This window comes from Hemiscyllium ocellatum (assembly GCF_020745735.1).
Source record: "Hemiscyllium ocellatum isolate sHemOce1 chromosome 27 unlocalized genomic scaffold, sHemOce1.pat.X.cur. SUPER_27_unloc_35, whole genome shotgun sequence".
NCBI classification, from domain to species: Eukaryota; Metazoa; Chordata; class Chondrichthyes; order Orectolobiformes; family Hemiscylliidae; genus Hemiscyllium; species Hemiscyllium ocellatum.
Window position 1 is genome coordinate 7,596 of NW_026867504.1, and position 23,671 is coordinate 31,266.

Here is a 23,671-nt window from a genome sequence, read left to right on the forward strand (position 1 = left end):
TCAGTCTCCCTGCTGCTGTTTGTCACGTCCCCAGGAACCGGGCTCTCTCCACTGGCAGATAATTCAACCATTTTGTTTTGAAACTCTTCTATGACACCCGAGCGGCCAGTGACAAGCATTACCCTCCTCACCATGGGATACAGAGAACAGGAGAAGACCACGCAGATCTCCACGAGTGTATCAACTCGACTGTGCACATTGGGCCAGTATATCACTGTGAAATATTTATGTCCAAGCTTTTTTCCGGAAGCAGATGAGAAGGCGAGGTGCAGAACAGAGCGCAGTTATACGGGAAAGCTGCTAAAGACGACATTGAGTGAATAGGAGAGAGTGGGTTATGGTCCCAACACGCACCCGTTGTGCCAGGGGTTACACTTCGGGTCCACTCTTCCTTCACTCGCAACACCCCACACCCACCTCCCATAGTGCCAAGTCGCTTTCGCCTGCAACCGCCGAATGTGTAACACCTGCCCATTTACCTGCTCCCTCCTGAATATCCAAGGGCTCAAACATACCTGCCAGGTGAAGCAGCACTTTTGCCACAACCTAGTCCACTGCATTCGCTACTCACAGTGTCGTTTCCCCAATGTAGCATGAAGCATAAACTGGGTGACTGCTTCGCTGAACATCCCGGTTCTGCCCGCAGGAAAAAGGCCCTGACCTGGCGGTTGTCTGCCACTTTAACACATCACCCTGTTCCCTGACCAACATCTCTGTCTCAGGCTTGCAGCAGTGTTCTAGCTCCAGATGAAAGAACAACAACTCATTTTCCACTTGGAGACCTTACAGCCCTCCGGTCTTCAATATCGAGTTCCATAACTTTAGGGCCTGAACTCCCCCATGTCCTTGACCCCTTCCACACAAACGACTCCTTGTTATCACCTCGTCTGCTGTGACACACTACGTATTGTTAGCCACTAACAGTCTCCATGAGCAGCTATTCGCCCTCTCACGCGGATCGTTATTCACTCCTACGTCCTTCCTATTGTTCTCTCTCTCTGAGCTGGCGGCAAACACAGCAATGTACATTGGAGACTCTGAGCCAGCTGAAAGTTGCTCAGTGTGAAGTACATTCCACATTGCTCCAAGAATTGCAAGCAGCAAAGCGTTTCCAGAACTTCTGCTTGTCATTTTGTCCCCGGGGCGATGATGTTTGTCTCATCCCCAGGAACTGGACTATCTCCACTCCTCGATAATTAAACCAATTTATTTCTACTTGCACGTTGTTCTGGGGGTTGGGGGTGGGGTGGGGCGGGTGTAGGGTGGGGGCGGGTAGAGTCTCTCTCTCTCTCTCTCACTCTCTGAAACCGTTGGGGTGAGAGGTGTCAGTTGCATTAATGCGGGGAACATGAACAACTTTGATTGTGAACTTTCTCCAAAGGTCTGTTATCGGAGCGATAGAAAGATGCTGTGCTGGCAGGACAGAGAGAAATGGACACCGAGGACTCTTCGCCCAGGTAAATTCACATTGTTGTGCAGCCTTCTTGGTGTTCAGAAATCGTCTTCACGCAGCAATCTTACGGAAAGTCTATTGCAAAGTGGGCATCGCTTTCTTTGTTGCTACCGCGCAGCAGTTAACATCTGAGCCCCAAGTGTCCCAGATGAAGAGACTCCGAGTGAAACCTTCACTCACTGAGAGTCCTCCCCACGGCCCTGAGCTGAGGGACTGCAGGCAGTCCAACACGGAAGGGACGGTTAAAAATGAACCAGTTTTGCTCCCTCAGCCTCTCTGTCCCAGAGACAGGCAGTGGGACGCCATAAACACGTAGCACCATTCTCGCGTAGACACAAGCCGTTCAACCCATCGAATCCACGCCGATTGCCTGTCTCTCTCTCTCTCTCTCTCTCTCTGAGGTTATTCACAATCGGTGGGATCCGTCCTAATCGTGGGGGAACTGTGTCTGAGTCGTGATGAGGTTTTTGACATGCTTGTCATTCACGTCTGAACCAGGGTAGCGAATTACTGCAGGGAATGGACGAAACCGCAAGACATTTGTTTCAACTTGACCAGCTGATTGGCATCGCAGAGAACTGGTTTTGCGATCCAGTTCAGAATAAAAACCGCCGAACAACAGAATGCCACTGAGACCTCTAAAACCACACACCTTGCATGGAGTGGATTTGGCGAGTGCATCGATATGCTACATGCCATTCGGGTATGCAGCTGGCAGAAGAGAGCACCGATCCAAAGGAAATCAGCTCGAGGTGACATTGAATAATAGCAGACCTCTGGGTTATGGGCCCAGCACGCTCCCGCTGCGCCACTCTGCTGCCACGCTCTGAGCCCTGTCCACAGAGCGATTCAGCTTTTCATCTGGCACGCGGCTCGCACGTTCGAGACTGATGTCAAAGACCTCCGCTGCTGTCGTGTGATATGCTGTTTCGCAGACGTACGGAGGCTGTGTAAATAGAAACGTTTTTACTAAATTCCCACATTCTGTTGGTCGAACTGTGATGTGATTTCACACTGAATCACAACATGTGTCGCAGCGCAGACGGAGGCCATGCGGCCCACCTTCGCTCTGCTGGTTCTATACTTAAGTCAACGTGTGTCTATTCGTTTCATTCTCAGCGTAAATCTGCACATCTGAACGTGACCACCGAATTCCCTTTTGTGTTCATTGAATCTTCCTCTTTGTCAATGTCCGACAGGGACTTACTGACACTAACCACTCCCTGTACGAAAACGTTCTTCCTCCTGTCACTTTTACTTGTTTTCCTGGTGACCTTAAAATTCTGCCGAATCGTTGTGGACCTTTCAGGTGTGGGAACATTTTCACAACATTATTTCCTGTTTCTAGGTCCCTCATGACTTGGAAAACTTCGGTTCTCCGAGGAGAGCTGTCCCAATTTTCCAATCTACCTTCATTGCTGACATTCCCCAAACACCGCACAGCTCACGTCAACCTGTTCGACACTACATCCAACCATTTCACTTCCCTGTTTTCTGCCTTGTCCGTACTCCAGACAGCCCAACCTCGTTTCACCAAGGTGCTTTTTGAGAAAATTAATCAGGCAGTTTTGCACAAGTCAAGTTTTAGAAAAACCTCGGGCTCGTCCGGGATTTGAACCCGGGACCTCTCGCAACTCATCACAGTAAGGCACCCTAAGCGAGAATCATACGCCTAGACCAACGAGCCAGCGAGCCGGCGCGCGATGAATGCCCCACACCGCTTGAGTGACCTGAGACGTGCTCACTATGAAATACATTTGAGATTGCTCTAAGAATTGCTAGCGGCAAAGAGTTTCTCGAACAGCTGCTTCTCATTCAGTCTCCCTGCTGCTGTTTGTCACGTCCCCAGGAACCGGGCTCTCTCCACTGGCAGATAATTCAACCATTTTGTTTTGAAACTCTTCTATGACACCCGAGCGGCCAGTGACAAGCATTACCCTCCTCATCATGGGATACAGAGAACAGGAGAAGACCACGCAGATCTCCACGAGTGTATCAACTCGACTGTGCACATTGGGCCAGTATATCACTGTGAAATATTTATGTCCAAGCTTTTTTCCGGAAGCAGATGAGAAGGCGAGGTGCAGAACAGAGCGCAGTTATACGGGAAAGCTGCTAAAGACGACATTGAGTGAATAGGAGAGAGTGGGTTATGGTCCCAACACGCACCCGTTGTGCCAGGGGTTACACTTCGGGTCCACTCTTCCTTCACTCGCAACACCCCCCACCCACCTCCCATAGTGCCAAGTCGCTTTCGCCTGCAACCGCCGAATGTGTAACACCTGCCCATTTACCTGCTCCCTCCTGAATATCCAAGGGCTCAAACATACCTGCCAGGTGAAGCAGCACTTTTGCCACAACCTAGTCCACTGCATTCGCTACTCACAGTGTCGTTTCCCCAATGTAGCATGAAGCATAAACTGGGTGACTGCTTCGCTGAACATCCCGGTTCTGCCCGCAGGAAAAAGGCCCTGACCTGGCGGTTGTCTGCCACTTTAACACATCACCCTGTTCCCTGACCAACATCTCTGTCTCAGGCTTGCAGCAGTGTTCTAGCTCCAGATGAAAGAACAACAACTCATTTTCCACTTGGAGACCTTACAGCCCTCCGGTCTTCAATATCGAGTTCCATAACTTTAGGGCCTGAACTCCCCCATGTCCTTGACCCCTTCCACACAAACGACTCCTTGTTATCACCTCGTCTGCTGTGACACACTACGTATTGTTAGCCACTAACAGTCTCCATGAGCAGCTATTCGCCCTCTCACGCGGATCGTTATTCACTCCTACGTCCTTCCTATTGTTCTCTCTCTCTGAGCTGGCGGCAAACACAGCAATGTACATTGGAGACTCTGAGCCAGCTGAAAGTTGCTCAGTGTGAAGTACATTCCACATTGCTCCAAGAATTGCAAGCAGCAAAGCGTTTCCAGAACTTCTGCTTGTCATTTTGTCCCGGGGCGATGATGTTTGTCTCATCCCCAGGAACTGGACTATCTCCACTCCTCGATAATTAAACCAATTTATTTCTACTTGCACGTTGTTCTGGGGGTTGGGGGGGGGGGGGTGGGGCGGGGTGTAGGGTGGGGGCGGGTAGAGTCTCTCTCTCTCTCTCTCTCTCACTCTCTGAAACCGTTGGGGTGAGAGGTGTCAGTTGCATTAATGCGGGGAACATGAACAACTTTGATTGTGAACTTTCTCCAAAGGTCTGTTATCGGAGCGATAGAAAGATGCTGTGCTGGCAGGACAGAGAGAAATGGACACCGAGGACTCTTCGCCCAGGTAAATTCACATTGTTGTGCAGCCTTCTTGGTGTTCAGAAATCGTCTTCACGCAGCAATCTTACGGAAAGTCTATTGCAAAGTGGGCATCGCTTTCTTTGTTGCTACCGCGCAGCAGTTAACATCTGAGCCCCAAGTGTCCCAGATGAAGAGACTCCGAGTGAAACCTTCACTCACTGAGAGTCCTCCCCACGGCCCTGAGCTGAGGGACTGCAGGCAGTCCAACACGGAAGGGACGGTTAAAAATGAACCAGTTTTGCTCCCTCAGCCTCTCTGTCCCAGAGACAGGCAGTGGGACGCCATAAACACGTAGCACCATTCTCGCGTAGACACAAGCCGTTCAACCCATCGAATCCACGCCGATTGCCTGTCTCTCTCTCTCTCTCTCTCTCTGAGGTTATTCACAATCGGTGGGATCCGTCCTAATCGTGGGGGAACTGTGTCTGAGTCGTGATGAGGTTTTTGACATGCTTGTCATTCACGTCTGAACCAGGGTAGCGAATTACTGCAGGGAATGGACGAAACCGCAAGACATTTGTTTCAACTTGACCAGCTGATTGGCATCGCAGAGAACTGGTTTTGCGATCCAGTTCAGAATAAAAACCGCCGAACAACAGAATGCCACTGAGACCTCTAAAACCACGCACCTTGCATGGAGTGGATTTGGCGAGTGCATCGATATGCTACATGCCATTCGGGTATGCAGCTGGCAGAAGAGAGCACCGATCCAAAGGAAATCAGCTCGAGGTGACATTGAATAATAGCAGACCTCTGGGTTATGGGCCCAGCACGCTCCCGCTGCGCCACTCTGCTGCCACGCTCTGAGCCCTGTCCACAGAGCGATTCAGCTTTTCATCTGGCACGCGGCTCGCACGTTCGAGACTGATGTCAAAGACCTCCGCTGCTGTCGTGTGATATGCTGTTTCGCAGACGTACGGAGGCTGTGTAAATAGAAACGTTTTTACTAAATTCCCACATTCTGTTGGTCGAACTGTGATGTGATTTCACACTGAATCACAACATGTGTCGCAGCGCAGACGGAGGCCATGCGGCCCACCTTCGCTCTGCTGGTTCTATACTTAAGTCAACGTGTGTCTATTCGTTTCATTCTCAGCGTAAATCTGCACATCTGAACGTGACCACCGAATTCCCTTTTGTGTTCATTGAATCTTCCTCTTTGTCAATGTCCGACAGGGACTTACTGACACTAACCACTCCCTGTACGAAAACGTTCTTCCTCCTGTCACTTTTACTTGTTTTCCTGGTGACCTTAAAATTCTGCCGAATCGTTGTGGACCTTTCAGGTGTGGGAACATTTTCACAACATTATTTCCTGTTTCTAGGTCCCTCATGACTTGGAAAACTTCGGTTCTCCGAGGAGAGCTGTCCCAATTTTCCAATCTACCTTCATTGCTGACATTCCCCAAACACCGCACAGCTCACGTCAACCTGTTCGACACTACATCCAACCATTTCACTTCCCTGTTTTCTGCCTTGTCCGTACTCCAGACAGCCCAACCTCGTTTCACCAAGGTGCTTTTTGAGAAAATTAATCAGGCAGTTTTGCACAAGTCAAGTTTTAGAAAAACCTCGGGCTCGTCCGGGATTTGAACCCGGGACCTCTCGCAACTCATCACAGTAAGGCACCCTAAGCGAGAATCATACGCCTAGACCAACGAGCCAGCGAGCCGGCGCGCGATGAATGCCCCACACCGCTTGAGTGACCTGAGACGTGCTCACTATGAAATACATTTGAGATTGCTCTAAGAATTGCTAGCGGCAAAGAGTTTCTCGAACAGCTGCTTCTCATTCAGTCTCCCTGCTGCTGTTTGTCACGTCCCCAGGAACCGGGCTCTCTCCACTGGCAGATAATTCAACCATTTTGTTTTGAAACTCTTCTATGACACCCGAGCGGCCAGTGACAAGCATTACCCTCCTCATCATGGGATACAGAGAACAGGAGAAGACCACGCAGATCTCCACGAGTGTATCAACTCGACTGTGCACATTGGGCCAGTATATCACTGTGAAATATTTATGTCCAAGCTTTTTTCCGGAAGCAGATGAGAAGGCGAGGTGCAGAACAGAGCGCAGTTATACGGGAAAGCTGCTAAAGACGACATTGAGTGAATAGGAGAGAGTGGGTTATGGTCCCAACACGCACCCGTTGTGCCAGGGGTTACACTTCGGGTCCACTCTTCCTTCACTCGCAACACCCCACACCCACCTCCCATAGTGCCAAGTCGCTTTCGCCTGCAACCGCCGAATGTGTAACACCTGCCCATTTACCTGCTCCCTCCTGAATATCCAAGGGCTCAAACATACCTGCCAGGTGAAGCAGCACTTTTGCCACAACCTAGTCCACTGCATTCGCTACTCACAGTGTCGTTTCCCCAATGTAGCATGAAGCATAAACTGGGTGACTGCTTCGCTGAACATCCCGGTTCTGCCCGCAGGAAAAAGGCCCTGACCTGGCGGTTGTCTGCCACTTTAACACATCACCCTGTTCCCTGACCAACATCTCTGTCTCAGGCTTGCAGCAGTGTTCTAGCTCCAGATGAAAGAACAACAACTCATTTTCCACTTGGAGACCTTACAGCCCTCCGGTCTTCAATATCGAGTTCCATAACTTTAGGGCCTGAACTCCCCCATGTCCTTGACCCCTTCCACACAAACGACTCCTTGTTATCACCTCGTCTGCTGTGACACACTACGTATTGTTAGCCACTAACAGTCTCCATGAGCAGCTATTCGCCCTCTCACGCGGATCGTTATTCACTCCTACGTCCTTCCTATTGTTCTCTCTCTCTGAGCTGGCGGCAAACACAGCAATGTACATTGGAGACTCTGAGCCAGCTGAAAGTTGCTCAGTGTGAAGTACATTCCACATTGCTCCAAGAATTGCAAGCAGCAAAGCGTTTCCAGAACTTCTGCTTGTCATTTTGTCCCCGGGGCGATGATGTTTGTCTCATCCCCAGGAACTGGACTATCTCCACTCCTCGATAATTAAACCAATTTATTTCTACTTGCACGTTGTTCTGGGGGTTGGGGTGGGGTGGGGCGGGGTGTAGGGTGGGGGCGGGTAGAGTCTCTCTCTCTCTCTCTCACTCTCTGAAACCGTTGGGGTGAGAGGTGTCAGTTGCATTAATGCGGGGAACATGAACAACTTTGATTGTGAACTTTCTCCAAAGGTCTGTTATCGGAGCGATAGAAAGATGCTGTGCTGGCAGGACAGAGAGAAATGGACACCGAGGACTCTTCGCCCAGGTAAATTCACATTGTTGTGCAGCCTTCTTGGTGTTCAGAAATCGTCTTCACGCAGCAATCTTACGGAAAGTCTATTGCAAAGTGGGCATCGCTTTCTTTGTTGCTACCGCGCAGCAGTTAACATCTGAGCCCCAAGTGTCCCAGATGAAGAGACTCCGAGTGAAACCTTCACTCACTGAGAGTCCTCCCCACGGCCCTGAGCTGAGGGACTGCAGGCAGTCCAACACGGAAGGGACGGTTAAAAATGAACCAGTTTTGCTCCCTCAGCCTCTCTGTCCCAGAGACAGGCAGTGGGACGCCATAAACACGTAGCACCATTCTCGCGTAGACACAAGCCGTTCAACCCATCGAATCCACGCCGATTGCCTGTCTCTCTCTCTCTCTCTCTCTCTCTGAGGTTATTCACAATCGGTGGGATCCGTCCTAATCGTGGGGGAACTGTGTCTGAGTCGTGATGAGGTTTTTGACATGCTTGTCATTCACGTCTGAACCAGGGTAGCGAATTACTGCAGGGAATGGACGAAACCGCAAGACATTTGTTTCAACTTGACCAGCTGATTGGCATCGCAGAGAACTGGTTTTGCGATCCAGTTCAGAATAAAAACCGCCGAACAACAGAATGCCACTGAGACCTCTAAAACCACGCACCTTGCATGGAGTGGATTTGGCGAGTGCATCGATATGCTACATGCCATTCGGGTATGCAGCTGGCAGAAGAGCGCACCGATCCAAAGGAAATCAGCTCGAGGTGACATTGAATAATAGCAGAGGATGGTTTCGAACCATCGACCTCTGGGTTATGGGCCCAGCACGCTCCCACTGCGCCACTCTGCTGCCACGCTCTGAGCCCTGTCCACAGAGCGATTCAGCTTTTCATCTGGCACGCGGCTCGCACGTTCGAGACTGATGTCAAAGACCTCCGCTGCTGTCGTGTGATATGCTGTTTCGCAGACGTACGGAGGCTGTGTAAATAGAAACGTTTTTACTAAATTCCCACATTCTGTTGGTCGAACTGTGATGTGATTTCACACTGAATCACAACATGTGTCGCAGCGCAGACGGAGGCCATGCGGCCCACCTTCGCTCTGCTGGTTCTATACTTAAGTCAACGTGTGTCTATTCGTTTCATTCTCAGCGTAAATCTGCACATCTGAACGTGACCACCGAATTCCCTTTTGTGTTCATTGAATCTTCCTCTTTGTCAATGTCCGACAGGGACTTACTGACACTAACCACTCCCTGTACGAAAACGTTCTTCCTCCTGTCACTTTTACTTGTTTTCCTGGTGACCTTAAAATTCTGCCGAATCGTTGTGGACCTTTCAGGTGTGGGAACATTTTCACAACATTATTTCCTGTTTCTAGGTCCCTCATGACTTGGAAAACTTCGGTTCTCCGAGGAGAGCTGTCCCAATTTTCCAATCTACCTTCATTGCTGACATTCCCCAAACACCGCACAGCTCACGTCAACCTATTCGACACTACATCCAACCATTTCACTTCCCTGTTTTCTGCCTTGTCCGTACTCCAGACAGCCCAACCTCGTTTCACCAAGGTGCTTTTTGAGAAAATTAATCAGGCAGTTTTGCACAAGTCAAGTTTTAGAAAAACCTCGGGCTCGTCCGGGATTTGAACCCGGGACCTCTCGCAACTCATCACAGTAAGGCACCCTAAGCGAGAATCATACGCCTAGACCAACGAGCCAGCGAGCCGGCGCGCGATGAATGCCCCACACCGCTTGAGTGACCTGAGACGTGCTCACTATGAAATACATTTGAGATTGCTCTAAGAATTGCTAGCGGCAAAGAGTTTCTCGAACAGCTGCTTCTCATTCAGTCTCCCTGCTGCTGTTTGTCACGTCCCCAGGAACCGGGCTCTCTCCACTGGCAGATAATTCAACCATTTTGTTTTGAAACTCTTCTATGACACCCGAGCGGCCAGTGACAAGCATTACCCTCCTCACCATGGGATACAGAGAACAGGAGAAGACCACGCAGATCTCCACGAGTGTATCAACTCGACTGTGCACATTGGGCCAGTATATCACTGTGAAATATTTATGTCCAAGCTTTTTTCCGGAAGCAGATGAGAAGGCGAGGTGCAGAACAGAGCGCAGTTATACGGGAAAGCTGCTAAAGACGACGTTGAGTGAATAGGAGAGAGTGGGTTATGGTCCCAACACGCACCCGTTGTGCCAGGGGTTACACTTCGGGTCCACTCTTCCTTCACTCGCAACACCCCACACCCACCTCCCATAGTGCCAAGTCGCTTTCGCCTGCAACCGCCGAATGTGTAACACCTGCCCATTTACCTGCTCCCTCCTGAATATCCAAGGGCTCAAACATACCTGCCAGGTGAAGCAGCACTTTTGCCACAACCTAGTCCACTGCATTCGCTACTCACAGTGTCGTTTCCCCAATGTAGCATGAAGCATAAACTGGGTGACTGCTTCGCTGAACATCCCGGTTCTGCCCGCAGGAAAAAGGCCCTGACCTGGCGGTTGTCTGCCACTTTAACACATCACCCTGTTCCCTGACCAACATCTCTGTCTCAGGCTTGCAGCAGTGTTCTAGCTCCAGATGAAAGAACAACAACTCATTTTCCACTTGGAGACCTTACAGCCCTCCGGTCTTCAATATCGAGTTCCATAACTTTAGGGCCTGAACTCCCCCATGTCCTTGACCCCTTCCACACAAACGACTCCTTGTTATCACCTCGTCTGCTGTGACACACTACGTATTGTTAGCCACTAACAGTCTCCATGAGCAGCTATTCGCCCTCTCACGCGGATCGTTATTCACTCCTACGTCCTTCCTATTGTTCTCTCTCTCTGAGCTGGCGGCAAACACAGCAATGTACATTGGAGACTCTGAGCCAGCTGAAAGTTGCTCAGTGTGAAGTACATTCCACATTGCTCCAAGAATTGCAAGCAGCAAAGCGTTTCCAGAACTTCTGCTTGTCATTTTGTCCCCGGGGCGATGATGTTTGTCTCATCCCCAGGAACTGGACTATCTCCACTCCTCGATAATTAAACCAATTTATTTCTACTTGCACGTTGTTCTGGGGGTTGGGGGTGGGGTGGGGCGGGGTGTAGGGTGGGGGCGGGTAGAGTCTCTCTCTCTCTCTCTCTCTCTCTCACTCTCTGAAACCGTTGGGGTGAGAGGTGTCAGTTGCATTAATGCGGGGAACATGAACAACTTTGATTGTGAACTTTCTCCAAAGGTCTGTTATCGGAGCGATAGAAAGATGCTGTGCTGGCAGGACAGAGAGAAATGGACACCGAGGACTCTTCGCCCAGGTAAATTCACATTGTTGTGCAGCCTTCTTGGTGTTCAGAAATCGTCTTCACGCAGCAATCTTACGGAAAGTCTATTGCAAAGTGGGCATCGCTTTCTTTGTTGCTACCGCGCAGCAGTTAACATCTGAGCCCCAAGTGTCCCAGATGAAGAGACTCCGAGTGAAACCTTCACTCACTGAGAGTCCTCCCCACGGCCCTGAGCTGAGGGACTGCAGGCAGTCCAACACGGAAGGGACGGTTAAAAATGAACCAGTTTTGCTCCCTCAGACTCTCTGTCCCAGAGACAGGCAGTGGGACGCCATAAACACGTAGCACCATTCTCGCGTAGACACAAGCCGTTCAACCCATCGAATCCACGCCGATTGCCTGTCTCTCTCTCTCTCTCTCTCTGAGGTTATTCACAATCGGTGGGATCCGTCCTAATCGTGGGGGAACTGTGTCTGAGTCGTGATGAGGTTTTTGACATGCTTGTCATTCACGTCTGAACCAGGGTAGCGAATTACTGCAGGGAATGGACGAAACCGCAAGACATTTGTTTCAACTTGACCAGCTGATTGGCATCGCAGAGAACTGGTTTTGCGATCCAGTTCAGAATAAAAACCGCCGAACAACAGAATGCCACTGAGACCTCTAAAACCACGCACCTTGCATGGAGTGGATTTGGCGAGTGCATCGATATGCTACATGCCATTCGGGTATGCAGCTGGCAGAAGAGAGCACCGATCCAAAGGAAATCAGCTCGAGGTGACATTGAATAATAGCAGACCTCTGGGTTATGGGCCCAGCACGCTCCCGCTGCGCCACTCTGCTGCCACGCTCTGAGCCCTGTCCACAGAGCGATTCAGCTTTTCATCTGGCACGCGGCTCGCACGTTCGAGACTGATGTCAAAGACCTCCGCTGCTGTCGTGTGATATGCTGTTTCGCAGACGTACGGAGGCTGTGTAAATAGAAACGTTTTTACTAAATTCCCACATTCTGTTGGTCGAACTGTGATGTGATTTCACACTGAATCACAACATGTGTCGCAGCGCAGACGGAGGCCATGCGGCCCACCTTCGCTCTGCTGGTTCTATACTTAAGTCAACGTGTGTCTATTCGTTTCATTCTCAGCGTAAATCTGCACATCTGAACGTGACCACCGAATTCCCTTTTGTGTTCATTGAATCTTCCTCTTTGTCAATGTCCGACAGGGACTTACTGACACTAACCACTCCCTGTACGAAAACGTTCTTCCTCCTGTCACTTTTACTTGTTTTCCTGGTGACCTTAAAATTCTGCCGAATCGTTGTGGACCTTTCAGGTGTGGGAACATTTTCACAACATTATTTCCTGTTTCTAGGTCCCTCATGACTTGGAAAACTTCGGTTCTCCGAGGAGAGCTGTCCCAATTTTCCAATCTACCTTCATTGCTGACATTCCCCAAACACCGCACAGCTCACGTCAACCTGTTCGACACTACATCCAACCATTTCACTTCCCTGTTTTCTGCCTTGTCCGTACTCCAGACAGCCCAACCTCGTTTCACCAAGGTGCTTTTTGAGAAAATTAATCAGGCAGTTTTGCACAAGTCAAGTTTTAGAAAAACCTCGGGCTCGTCCGGGATTTGAACCCGGGACCTCTCGCAACTCATCACAGTAAGGCACCCTAAGCGAGAATCATACGCCTAGACCAACGAGCCAGCGAGCCGGCGCGCGATGAATGCCCCACACCGCTTGAGTGACCTGAGACGTGCTCACTATGAAATACATTTGAGATTGCTCTAAGAATTGCTAGCGGCAAAGAGTTTCTCGAACAGCTGCTTCTCATTCAGTCTCCCTGCTGCTGTTTGTCACGTCCCCAGGAACCGGGCTCTCTCCACTGGCAGATAATTCAACCATTTTGTTTTGAAACTCTTCTATGACACCCGAGCGGCCAGTGACAAGCATTACCCTCCTCATCATGGGATACAGAGAACAGGAGAAGACCACGCAGATCTCCACGAGTGTATCAACTCGACTGTGCACATTGGGCCAGTATATCACTGTGAAATATTTATGTCCAAGCTTTTTTCCGGAAGCAGATGAGAAGGCGAGGTGCAGAACAGAGCGCAGTTATACGGGAAAGCTGCTAAAGACGACATTGAGTGAATAGGAGAGAGTGGGTTATGGTCCCAACACGCACCCGTTGTGCCAGGGGTTACACTTCGGGTCCACTCTTCCTTCACTCGCAACACCCCACACCCACCTCCCATAGTGCCAAGTCGCTTTCGCCTGCAACCGCCGAATGTGTAACACCTGCCCATTTACCTGCTCCCTCCTGAATATCCAAGGGCTCAAACATACCTGCCAGGTGAAGCAGCACTTTTGCCACAACCTAGTCCACTGCATTCGCTACTCACAGTGTCGTTTCCCCAATGTAGCATGAAGCATAAACTGGGTGACTGCTTCGCTGAACATCCCGGTTCTGCCCGCAGGAAAAAGGCCCTGACCTGGCGGTTGTCTGCCACTTTAACACATCACCCTGTTCCCTGACCAACATCTCTGTCTCAGGCTTGCAGCAGTGTTCTAGCTCCAGATGAAAGAACAACAACTCATTTTCCACTTGGAGACCTTACAGCCCTCCGGTCTTCAATATCGAGTTCCATAACTTTAGGGCCTGAACTCCCCCATGTCCTTGACCCCTTCCACACAAACGACTCCTTGTTATCACCTCGTCTGCTGTGACACACTACGTATTGTTAGCCACTAACAGTCTCCATGAGCAGCTATTCGCCCTCTCACGCGGATCGTTATTCACTCCTACGTCCTTCCTATTGTTCTCTCTCTCTGAGCTGGCGGCAAACACAGCAATGTACATTGGAGACTCTGAGCCAGCTGAAAGTTGCTCAGTGTGAAGTACATTCCACATTGCTCCAAGAATTGCAAGCAGCAAAGCGTTTCCAGAACTTCTGCTTGTCATTTTGTCCCCGGGGCGATGATGTTTGTCTCATCCCCAGGAACTGGACTATCTCCACTCCTCGATAATTAAACCAATTTATTTCTACTTGCACGTTGTTCTGGGGGTTGGGGGTGGGGTGGGGCGGGGTGTAGGGTGGGGGCGGGTAGAGTCTCTCTCTCTCTCTCTCACTCTCTGAAACCGTTGGGGTGAGAGGTGTCAGTTGCATTAATGCGGGGAACATGAACAACTTTGATTGTGAACTTTCTCCAAAGGTCTGTTATCGGAGCGATAGAAAGATGCTGTGCTGGCAGGACAGAGAGAAATGGACACCGAGGACTCTTCGCCCAGGTAAATTCACATTGTTGTGCAGCCTTCTTGGTGTTCAGAAATCGTCTTCACGCAGCAATCTTACGGAAAGTCTATTGCAAAGTGGGCATCGCTTTCTTTGTTGCTACCGCGCAGCAGTTAACATCTGAGCCCCAAGTGTCCCAGATGAAGAGACTCCGAGTGAAACCTTCACTCACTGAGAGTCCTCCCCACGGCCCTGAGCTGAGGGACTGCAGGCAGTCCAACACGGAAGGGACGGTTAAAAATGAACCAGTTTTGCTCCCTCAGACTCTCTGTCCCAGAGACAGGCAGTGGGACGCCATAAACACGTAGCACCATTCTCGCGTAGACACAAGCCGTTCAACCCATCGAATCCACGCCGATTGCCTGTCTCTCTCTCTCTCTCTCTCTCTCTGAGGTTATTCACAATCGGTGGGATCCGTCCTAATCGTGGGGGAACTGTGTCTGAGTCGTGATGAGGTTTTTGACATGCTTGTCATTCACGTCTGAACCAGGGTAGCGAATTACTGCAGGGAATGGACGAAACCGCAAGACATTTGTTTCAACTTGACCAGCTGATTGGCATCGCAGAGAACTGGTTTTGCGATCCAGTTCAGAATAAAAACCGCCGAACAACAGAATGCCACTGAGACCTCTAAAACCACGCACCTTGCATGGAGTGGATTTGGCGAGTGCATCGATATGCTACATGCCATTCGGGTATGCAGCTGGCAGAAGAGCGCACCGATCCAAAGGAAATCAGCTCGAGGTGACATTGAATAATAGCAGAGGATGGTTTCGAACCATCGACCTCTGGGTTATGGGCCCAGCACGCTCCCACTGCGCCACTCTGCTGCCACGCTCTGAGCCCTGTCCACAGAGCGATTCAGCTTTTCATCTGGCACGCGGCTCGCACGTTCGAGACTGATGTCAAAGACCTCCGCTGCTGTCGTGTGATATGCTGTTTCGCAGACGTACGGAGGCTGTGTAAATAGAAACGTTTTTACTAAATTCCCACATTCTGTTGGTCGAACTGTGATGTGATTTCACACTGAATCACAACATGTGTCGCAGCGCAGACGGAGGCCATGCGGCCCACCTTCGCTCTGCTGGTTCTATACTTAAGTCAACGTGTGTCTATTCGTTTCATTCTCAGCGTAAATCTGCACATCTGAACGTGACCACCGAATTCCCTTTTGTGTTCATTGAATCTTCCTCTTTGTCAATGTCCGACAGGGACTTACTGACACTAACCACTCCCTGTACGAAAACGTTCTTCCTCCTGTCACTTTTACTTGTTTTCCTGGTGACCTTAAAATTCTGCCGAATCGTTGTGGACCTTTCAGGTGTGGGAACATTTTCACAACATTATTTCCTGTTTCTAGGTCCCTCATGACTTGGAAAACTTCGGTTCTCCGAGGAGAGCTGTCCCAATTTTCCAATCTACCTTCATTGCTGACATTCCCCAAACACCGCACAGCTCACGTCAACCTATTCGACACTACATCCAACCATTTCACTTCCCTGTTTTCTGCCTTGTCCGTACTCCAGACAGCCCAACCTCGTTTCACCAAGGTGCTTTTTGAGAAAATTAATCAGGCAGTTTTGCACAAGTCAAGTTTTAGAAAAACCTCGGGCTCGTCCGGGATTTGAACCCGGGACCTCTCGCAACTCATCACAGTAAGGCACCCTAAGCGAGAATCATACGCCTAGACCAACGAGCCAGCGAGCCGGCGCGCGATGAATGCCCCACACCGCTTGAGTGACCTGAGACGTGCTCACTATGAAATACATTTGAGATTGCTCTAAGAATTGCTAGCGGCAAAGAGTTTCTCGAACAGCTGCTTCTCATTCAGTCTCCCTGCTGCTGTTTGTCACGTCCCCAGGAACCGGGCTCTCTCCACTGGCAGATAATTCAACCATTTTGTTTTGAAACTCTTCTATGACACCCGAGCGGCCAGTGACAAGCATTACCCTCCTCACCATGGGATACAGAGAACAGGAGAAGACCACGCAGATCTCCACGAGTGTATCAACTCGACTGTGCACATTGGGCCAGTATATCACTGTGAAATATTTATGTCCAAGCTTTTTTCCGGAAGCAGATGAGAAGGCGAGGTGCAGAACAGAGCGCAGTTATACGGGAAAGCTGCTAAAGACGACGTTGAGTGAATAGGAGAGAGTGGGTTATGGTCCCAACACGCACCCGTTGTGCCAGGGGTTACACTTCGGGTCCACTCTTCCTTCACTCGCAACACCCCACACCCACCTCCCATAGTGCCAAGTCGCTTTCGCCTGCAACCGCCGAATGTGTAACACCTGCCCATTTACCTGCTCCCTCCTGAATATCCAAGGGCTCAAACATACCTGCCAGGTGAAGCAGCACTTTTGCCACAACCTAGTCCACTGCATTCGCTACTCACAGTGTCGTTTCCCCAATGTAGCATGAAGCATAAACTGGGTGACTGCTTCGCTGAACATCCCGGTTCTGCCCGCAGGAAAAAGGCCCTGACCTGGCGGTTGTCTGCCACTTTAACACATCACCCTGTTCCCTGACCAACATCTCTGTCTCAGGCTTGCAGCAGTGTTCTAGCTCCAGATGAAAGAACAACAACTCATTTTCCACTTGGAGACCTTACAGCCCTCCGGTCTTCAATATCGAGTTCCATAACTTTAGGGCCTGAACTCCCCCATGTCCTTGACCCCTTCCACACAAACGACTCCTTGTTATCACCTCGTCTGCTGTGACACACTACGTATTGTTAGCCACTAACAGTCTCCATGAGCAGCTATTCGCCCTCTCACGCGGATCGTTATTCACTCCTACGTCCTTCCTATTGTTCTCTCTCTCTGAGCTGGCGGCAAACACAGCAATGTACATTGGAGACTCTGAGCCAGCTGAAAGTTGCTCAGTGTGAAGTACATTCCACATTGCTCCAAGAATTGCAAGCAGCAAAGCGTTTCCAGAACTTCTGCTTGTCATTTTGTCCCCGGGGCGATGATGTTTGTCTCATCCCCAGGAACTGGACTATCTCCACTCCTCGATAATTAAACCAATTTATTTCTACTTGCACGTTGTTCTGGGGGTTGGGGGTGGGGTGGGGCGGGGTGTAGGGTGGGGGCGGGTAGAGTCTCTCTCTCTCTCTCTCTCTCTCTCACTCTCTGAAACCGTTGGGGTGAGAGGTGTCAGTTGCATTAATGCGGGGAACATGAACAACTTTGATTGTGAACTTTCTCCAAAGGTCTGTTATCGGAGCGATAGAAAGATGCTGTGCTGGCAGGACAGAGAGAAATGGACACCGAGGACTCTTCGCCCAGGTAAATTCACATTGTTGTGCAGCCTTCTTGGTGTTCAGAAATCGTCTTCACGCAGCAATCTTACGGAAAGTCTATTGCAAAGTGGGCATCGCTTTCTTTGTTGCTACCGCGCAGCAGTTAACATCTGAGCCCCAAGTGTCCCAGATGAAGAGACTCCGAGTGAAACCTTCACTCACTGAGAGTCCTCCCCACGGCCCTGAGCTGAGGGACTGCAGGCAGTCCAACACGGAAGGGACGGTTAAAAATGAACCAGTTTTGCTCCCTCAGACTCTCTGTCCCAGAGACAGGCAGTGGGACGCCATAAACACGTAGCACCATTCTCGCGTAGACACAAGCCGTTCAACCCATCGAATCCACGCCGATTGCCTGTCTCTCTCTCTCTCTCTCTCTGAGGTTATTCACAATCGGTGGGATCCGTCCTAATCGTGGGGGAACTGTGTCTGAGTCGTGATGAGGTTTTTGACATGCTTGTCATTCACGTCTGAACCAGGGTAGCGAATTACTGCAGGGAATGGACGAAACCGCAAGACATTTGTTTCAACTTGACCAGCTGATTGGCATCGCAGAGAACTGGTTTTGCGATCCAGTTCAGAATAAAAACCGCCGAACAACAGAATGCCACTGAGACCTCTAAAACCACGCACCTTGCATGGAGTGGATTTGGCGAGTGCATCGATATGCTACATGCCATTCGGGTATGCAGCTGGCAGAAGAGAGCACCGATCCAAAGGAAATCAGCTCGAGGTGACATTGAATAATAGCAGAGGATGGTTTCGAACCATCGACCTCTGGGTTATGGGCCCAGCACGCTCCCACTGCGCCACTCTGCTGCCACGCTCTGAGCCCTGTCCACAGAGCGATTCAGCTTTTCATCTGGCACGCGGCTCGCACGTTCGAGACTGATGTCAAAGACCTCCGCTGCTGTCGTGTGATATGCTGTTTCGCAGACGTACGGAGGCTGTGTAAATAGAAACGTTTTTACTAAATTCCCACATTCTGTTGGTCGAACTGTGATGTGATTTCACACTGAATCACAACATGTGTCGCAGCGCAGACGGAGGCCATGCGGCCCACCTTCGCTCTGCTGGTTCTATACTTAAGTCAACGTGTGTCTATTCGTTTCATTCTCAGCGTAAATCTGCACATCTGAACGTGACCACCGAATTCCCTTTTGTGTTCATTGAATCTTCCTCTTTGTCAATGTCCGACAGGGACTTACTGACACTAACCACTCCCTGTACGAAAACGTTCTTCCTCCTGTCACTTTTACTTGTTTTCCTGGTGACCTTAAAATTCTGCCGAATCGTTGTGGACCTTTCAGGTGTGGGAACATTTTCACAACATTATTTCCTGTTTCTAGGTCCCTCATGACTTGGAAAACTTCGGTTCTCCGAGGAGAGCTGTCCCAATTTTCCAATCTACCTTCATTGCTGACATTCCCCAAACACCGCACAGCTCACGTCAACCTATTCGACACTACATCCAACCATTTCACTTCCCTGTTTTCTGCCTTGTCCGTACTCCAGACAGCCCAACCTCGTTTCACCAAGGTGCTTTTTGAGAAAATTAATCAGGCAGTTTTGCACAAGTCAAGTTTTAGAAAAACCTCGGGCTCGTCCGGGATTTGAACCCGGGACCTCTCGCAACTCATCACAGTAAGGCACCCTAAGCGAGAATCATACGCCTAGACCAACGAGCCAGCGAGCCGGCGCGCGATGAATGCCCCACACCGCTTGAGTGACCTGAGACGTGCTCACTATGAAATACATTTGAGATTGCTCTAAGAATTGCTAGCGGCAAAGAGTTTCTCGAACAGCTGCTTCTCATTCAGTCTCCCTGCTGCTGTTTGTCACGTCCCCAGGAACCGGGCTCTCTCCACTGGCAGATAATTCAACCATTTTGTTTTGAAACTCTTCTATGACACCCGAGCGGCCAGTGACAAGCATTACCCTCCTCACCATGGGATACAGAGAACAGGAGAAGACCACGCAGATCTCCACGAGTGTATCAACTCGACTGTGCACATTGGGCCAGTATATCACTGTGAAATATTTATGTCCAAGCTTTTTTCCGGAAGCAGATGAGAAGGCGAGGTGCAGAACAGAGCGCAGTTATACGGGAAAGCTGCTAAAGACGACGTTGAGTGAATAGGAGAGAGTGGGTTATGGTCCCAACACGCACCCGTTGTGCCAGGGGTTACACTTCGGGTCCACTCTTCCTTCACTCGCAACACCCCACACCCACCTCCCATAGTGCCAAGTCGCTTTCGCCTGCAACCGCCGAATGTGTAACACCTGCCCATTTACCTGCTCCCTCCTGAATATCCAAGGGCTCAAACATACCTGCCAGGTGAAGCAGCACTTTTGCCACAACCTAGTCCACTGCATTCGCTACTCACAGTGTCGTTTCCCCAATGTAGCATGAAGCATAAACTGGGTGACTGCTTCGCTGAACATCCCGGTTCTGCCCGCAGGAAAAAGGCCCTGACCTGGCGGTTGTCTGCCACTTTAACACATCACCCTGTTCCCTGACCAACATCTCTGTCTCAGGCTTGCAGCAGTGTTCTAGCTCCAGATGAAAGAACAACAACTCATTTTCCACTTGGAGACCTTACAGCCCTCCGGTCTTCAATATCGAGTTCCATAACTTTAGGGCCTGAACTCCCCCATGTCCTTGACCCCTTCCACACAAACGACTCCTTGTTATCACCTCGTCTGCTGTGACACACTACGTATTGTTAGCCACTAACAGTCTCCATGAGCAGCTATTCGCCCTCTCACGCGGATCGTTATTCACTCCTACGTCCTTCCTATTGTTCTCTCTCTCTGAGCTGGCGGCAAACACAGCAATGTACATTGGAGACTCTGAGCCAGCTGAAAGTTGCTCAGTGTGAAGTACATTCCACATTGCTCCAAGAATTGCAAGCAGCAAAGCGTTTCCAGAACTTCTGCTTGTCATTTTGTCCCCGGGGCGATGATGTTTGTCTCATCCCCAGGAACTGGACTATCTCCACTCCTCGATAATTAAACCAATTTATTTCTACTTGCACGTTGTTCTGGGGGTTGGGGGTGGGGTGGGGCGGGGTGTAGGGTGGGGGCGGGTAGAGTCTCTCTCTCTCTCTCTCTCTCTCTCACTCTCTGAAACCGTTGGGGTGAGAGGTGTCAGTTGCATTAATGCGGGGAACATGAACAACTTTGATTGTGAACTTTCTCCAAAGGTCTGTTATCGGAGCGATAGAAAGATGCTGTGCTGGCAGGACAGAGAGAAATGGACACCGAGGACTCTTCGCCCAGGTAAATTCACATTGTTGTGCAGCCTTCTTGGTGTTCAGAAATCGTCTTCACGCAGCAATCTTACGGAAAGTCTATTGCAAAGTGGGCATCGCTTTCTTTGTTGCTACCGCGCAGCAGTTAACATCTGAGCCCCAAGTGTCCCAGATGAAGAGACTCCGAGTGAAACCTTCACTCACTGAGAGTCCTCCCCACGGCCCTGAGCTGAGGGACTGCAGGCAGTCCAACACGGAAGGGACGGTTAAAAATGAACCAGTTTTGCTCCCTCAGCCTCTCTGTCCCAGAGACAGGCAGTGGGACGCCATAAACACGTAGCACCATTCTCGCGTAGACACAAGCCGTTCAACCCATCGAATCCACGCCGATTGCCTGTCTCTCTCTCTCTCTCTCTCTCTCTGAGGTTATTCACAATCGGTGGGATCCGTCCTAATCGTGGGGGAACTGTGTCTGAGTCGTAAATTCACATTGTTGTGCAGCCTTCTTGGTGTTCAGAAATCGTCTTCACGCAGCAATCTTACGGAAAGTCTATTGCAAAGTGGGCATCGCTTTCTTTGTTGCTACCGCGCAGCAGTTAACATCTGAGCCCCAAGTGTCCCAGATGAAGAGACTCCGAGTGAAACCTTCACTCACTGAGAGTCCTCCCCACGGCCCTGAGCTGAGGGACTGCAGGCAGTCCAACACGGAAGGGACGGTTAAAAATGAACCAGTTTTGCTCCCTCAGACTCTCTGTCCCAGAGACAGGCAGTGGGACGCCATAAACACGTAGCACCATTCTCGCGTAGACACAAGCCGTTCAACCCATCGAATCCACGCCGATTGCCTGTCTCTCTCTCTCTCTCTCTCTGAGGTTATTCACAATCGGTGGGATCCGTCCTAATCGTGGGGGAACTGTGTCTGAGTCGTGATGAGGTTTTTGACATGCTTGTCATTCACGTCTGAACCAGGGTAGCGAATTACTGCAGGGAATGGACGAAACCGCAAGACATTTGTTTCAACTTGACCAGCTGATTGGCATCGCAGAGAACTGGTTTTGCGATCCAGTTCAGAATAAAAACCGCCGAACAACAGAATGCCACTGAGACCTCTAAAACCACGCACCTTGCATGGAGTGGATTTGGCGAGTGCATCGATATGCTACATGCCATTCGGGTATGCAGCTGGCAGAAGAGAGCACCGATCCAAAGGAAATCAGCTCGAGGTGACATTGAATAATAGCAGAGGATGGTTTCGAACCATCGACCTCTGGGTTATGGGCCCAGCACGCTCCCACTGCGCCACTCTGCTGCCACGCTCTGAGCCCTGTCCACAGAGCGATTCAGCTTTTCATCTGGCACGCGGCTCGCACGTTCGAGACTGATGTCAAAGACCTCCGCTGCTGTCGTGTGATATGCTGTTTCGCAGACGTACGGAGGCTGTGTAAATAGAAACGTTTTTACTAAATTCCCACATTCTGTTGGTCGAACTGTGATGTGATTTCACACTGAATCACAACATGTGTCGCAGCGCAGACGGAGGCCATGCGGCCCACCTTCGCTCTGCTGGTTCTATACTTAAGTCAACGTGTGTCTATTCGTTTCATTCTCAGCGTAAATCTGCACATCTGAACGTGACCACCGAATTCCCTTTTGTGTTCATTGAATCTTCCTCTTTGTCAATGTCCGACAGGGACTTACTGACACTAACCACTCCCTGTACGAAAACGTTCTTCCTCCTGTCACTTTTACTTGTTTTCCTGGTGACCTTAAAATTCTGCCGAATCGTTGTGGACCTTTCAGGTGTGGGAACATTTTCACAACATTATTTCCTGTTTCTAGGTCCCTCATGACTTGGAAAACTTCGGTTCTCCGAGGAGAGCTGTCCCAATTTTCCAATCTACCTTCATTGCTGACATTCCCCAAACACCGCACAGCTCATGTCAACCTATTCGACACTACATCCAACCATTTCACTTCCCTGTTTTCTGCCTTGTCCGTACTCCAGACAGCCCAACCTCGTTTCACCAAGGTGCTTTTTGAGAAAATTAATCAGGCAGTTTTGCACAAGTCAAGTTTTAGAAAAACCGCGGGCTCGTCCGGGATTTGAACCCGGGACCTCTCGCAACTCATCACAGTAAGGCACCCTAAACGAGAACCATACGCCTAGACCAACGAGCCAGCGAGCCGGCGCGCGATGAATGCCCCACACCGCTTGAGTGACCTGAGACGTGCTCACTATGAAATACATTTGAGATTGCTCTAAGAATTGCTAGCGGCAAAGAGTTTCTCGAACAGCTGCTTCTCATTCAGTCTCCCTGCTGCTGTTTGTCACGTCCCCAGGAACCGGGCTCTCTCCACTGGCAGATAATTCAACCATTTTGTTTTGAAACTCTTCTATGACACCCGAGCGGCCAGTGACAAGCATTACCCTCCTCACCATGGGATACAGAGAACAGGAGAAGACCACGCAGATCTCCACGAGTGTATCAACTCGACTGTGCACATTGGGCCAGTATATCACTGTGAAATATTTATGTCCAAGCTTTTTT

The 23,671-nt window shown here is 50.2% G+C and overlaps 4 non-coding genes across 4 annotated transcripts; all 4 read right to left on the bottom strand.

Annotated features, from left to right (window-relative positions):
* Positions 1-8,760: 8,760 nt before the first annotated feature.
* Positions 8,761-8,832, bottom strand: trnam-cau (transfer RNA methionine (anticodon CAU)). The gene has a single exon. It is a non-coding gene; the product is annotated as a tRNA-Met (tRNA).
* A 6,490-nt stretch (positions 8,833-15,322) lies between these two features.
* trnam-cau (transfer RNA methionine (anticodon CAU)) lies at positions 15,323-15,394 on the bottom strand. The gene has a single exon. It is a non-coding gene; the product is annotated as a tRNA-Met (tRNA).
* A 3,221-nt stretch (positions 15,395-18,615) lies between these two features.
* Positions 18,616-18,687, bottom strand: trnam-cau (transfer RNA methionine (anticodon CAU)). Its single transcript has one exon. It is a non-coding gene; the product is annotated as a tRNA-Met (tRNA).
* A 3,672-nt stretch (positions 18,688-22,359) lies between these two features.
* Positions 22,360-22,431, bottom strand: trnam-cau (transfer RNA methionine (anticodon CAU)). The gene has a single exon. It is a non-coding gene; the product is annotated as a tRNA-Met (tRNA).
* Between the last annotated feature and the right edge of the window lie 1,240 nt (positions 22,432-23,671).